Here is a 2,500-nt window from a genome sequence, read left to right on the forward strand (position 1 = left end):
TCTTTAGCATGCCCAAGATTCAATTTGGTATTTTTTTTTAATGCTTAGGCAAAAATTTTTTACTAAAACTATTCCATCAGTCACAACAGCCACTACTTTGGCAAATTATCAGGCACTCAAAATCCCCCAAATTGCTGCAACGCTAACTAGAAATTGTTGCTGTATTTTGAAATCTTTCAGAACATTACGAATTTCCTGGATGACTTATTTTCCTTTATTTACTTTGAAAGTCCAAAAGAACAGGACTCAGTCGAGATATATAGCCTGTTATATGCCTACACTGTGCGGCAGATACGGTTATTTAACAGAGGACCAAAGCCTCGAGGATTTCTTCCTTTTGTACCACGGGTGCCATAATGAAGTGGTGAAAATTGAAAAGGAACGAGGAGAAAAGAAATGCAGTACAAATAATACAGTAGAGAAAGTTTTAAAATATGTATTACTGCTGTCTGTGGGGAAAACACCTCTTTGGATATGTTCTTGACAGATTGAGTTATTTCTGTCTATTGGGTATGTATAAAGACATATTTATGGATTTATAAATCTTTTGAAGAGGGTTGTTATTTACCCAGTTGACTAAAATGGACTCAAACTGTGTAAATAACTGTTTAGGACATGCACTACGGGCCAAATGCTGGCACGGCTTCCACACCCGTGCCTGCCAGAAAAGGCAGACAGGGAAAACATGGAAAAGCCACTGTGCACAGTTAATCCGCAGGCTGCACTGAGGCCCGGCTCCACAGGTCTCGGGGATGAAAAAAAGATTTAGAAGGGTCATGGTTGGCATGGAAATGTACATAAGTTGTTGCAGCAACACTTCTAGGCGTCGCTCTGCATTTAGCAAGGAATAAATCACACTGCCAAAGACAGCCCACGGGGAAGGCTAAAGGTTGGACTCCTGACACCTGTATTATCCAGCAGGTGGGGGAGAGGCAGGGGACGTCAGGATGGAACGTTTCTATTTGACCTTGGTGGAGGGAACTGACTCTAGTTCTTTGGTGGAGAACCAGGGAAGGAGAGCACGAAGACACGAATCTTAGACAAATAATCAGGAAACCAAAATTTAAGTCTGACACCGCACGGGGACCTCAACAAATTCTTTGGCTCACCCATAACCTTTCCCCCCTCATCTGTCCAATGGGGCTGGACCTGTTTTATCTGCCACCCAGGACTGTTTCAGAAAGGGTCAACTGAGACCATTCCAATGAGATGATGTATGTAAAAAATGCTTTTTAAAAAAACGAGGTGGTGGTCTTTTATGAAAATGATAACGAGAAACAATGTAAGTGGAAAACTCAAGCAATGTCAAGGATCTCTGGCTCTTGGTCACAATCAAGTTCATCACCAAATGGGCCTGTGGAGAGCACTGTTGAAGGGAAAAGGGACATGCAAAACTCCCAGCTCCTGGTTATGACATGTCAGCGGGGAAGACTCGGGTGGGGCAAGTGCCCTCTGAAAACCCTTTTATCAGATTGCGTTGAAGAAAACGTAGTCTGTTATAACTTTAAATTCAAGCACGTGTTAGCTGTTCCCAAGCCTTCAATGCAGCAGCAGCTCGACTACCTGCGTGCTCGTGGATGACAGATATTTGAAAAGCCAGAAGTGAAAACAGAAAAAGAAACCCAAACAAAAGCACTGGGCTATGACCCCGTGTAGCAATTTTGGAGAACAGGATAAAGAGCTGCGGTTCCATCCCCACCTTTCGGGGGGCGCCTGGTGTAAGATGAATTCTGAAAGCAGGGCTCTCTGTGGCCAGTGCTGACGTCACCCTATCTATCGCACTGTGAGCCGTGGCACCACAACATGCAGACACATACCCACCCCCCCACCCCCGAGAAAAAAGGCGCCATGGATTTGTGCTGCGTATCGTTTTGCAGTAAAAGTCAGAGGGCCGAGGTCACCTCTTTCTGCCTCAGCTCCGAACCAGTTTACTATTCCGGGCTCCATTTTTACTAGCCTGAGAGTCGTGATGAAGTCAGCGACTTTGCTTTGAACTAGAAAATGTCTCAGATGCCTAAAAAAAAGTGACTCCCAGTCCAAATAGCATACATGTGCCTACAAAAAAATTAACTTTCCTGTTTTTGTTTTCAAACTCATCACGCTAACCTCACTGTGGACTGCAGTGCTAATTGGTAGAGAGCGTTAAAGTTAGAAAACAAAATTCTTTTGCGGGCTAACAGCACTCCAATGACATGTGATCATCAAAGCCGATTGTAAAGTATGTACCTACTGTGGGCTCAGTCAACCTCAATACAGCTGTCTTTACAGATTCGGATAGAGGAGACTCCTTGAAACTTTGGTTGCATTCATTGGACACAAAAGCCAGTGCCGCTGGCCTCATCAAAATCAATGCAAGACATCGGAATGCTCCTCCACCTTCTTGCTGAAGATTAGCTTCAGGCTAAAGCTTCATTTCCTACTTAGTTATGGTCAGACCAGTACATCCATGGGTGCGGGGATTCAGAGAGCAGCACAAATCAAAGTGAGCTGATCTCTTTCC

General features: G+C 44.2%; 1 protein-coding gene across 3 annotated transcripts in view; it reads right to left on the bottom strand.

The window, feature by feature from the left end:
* The window catches only part of MEIS1 (Meis homeobox 1), a 132,200-nt gene that overhangs the window by 100,440 nt on the left and 29,260 nt on the right, over positions 1–2,500 (bottom strand). The window lies entirely within an intron of this gene.

Source organism: Myotis lucifugus, unplaced genomic scaffold, assembly GCF_000147115.1.
Source record: "Myotis lucifugus unplaced genomic scaffold, Myoluc2.0 scaffold_108, whole genome shotgun sequence".
NCBI lineage: Eukaryota > Metazoa > Chordata > Mammalia > Chiroptera > Vespertilionidae > Myotis > Myotis lucifugus.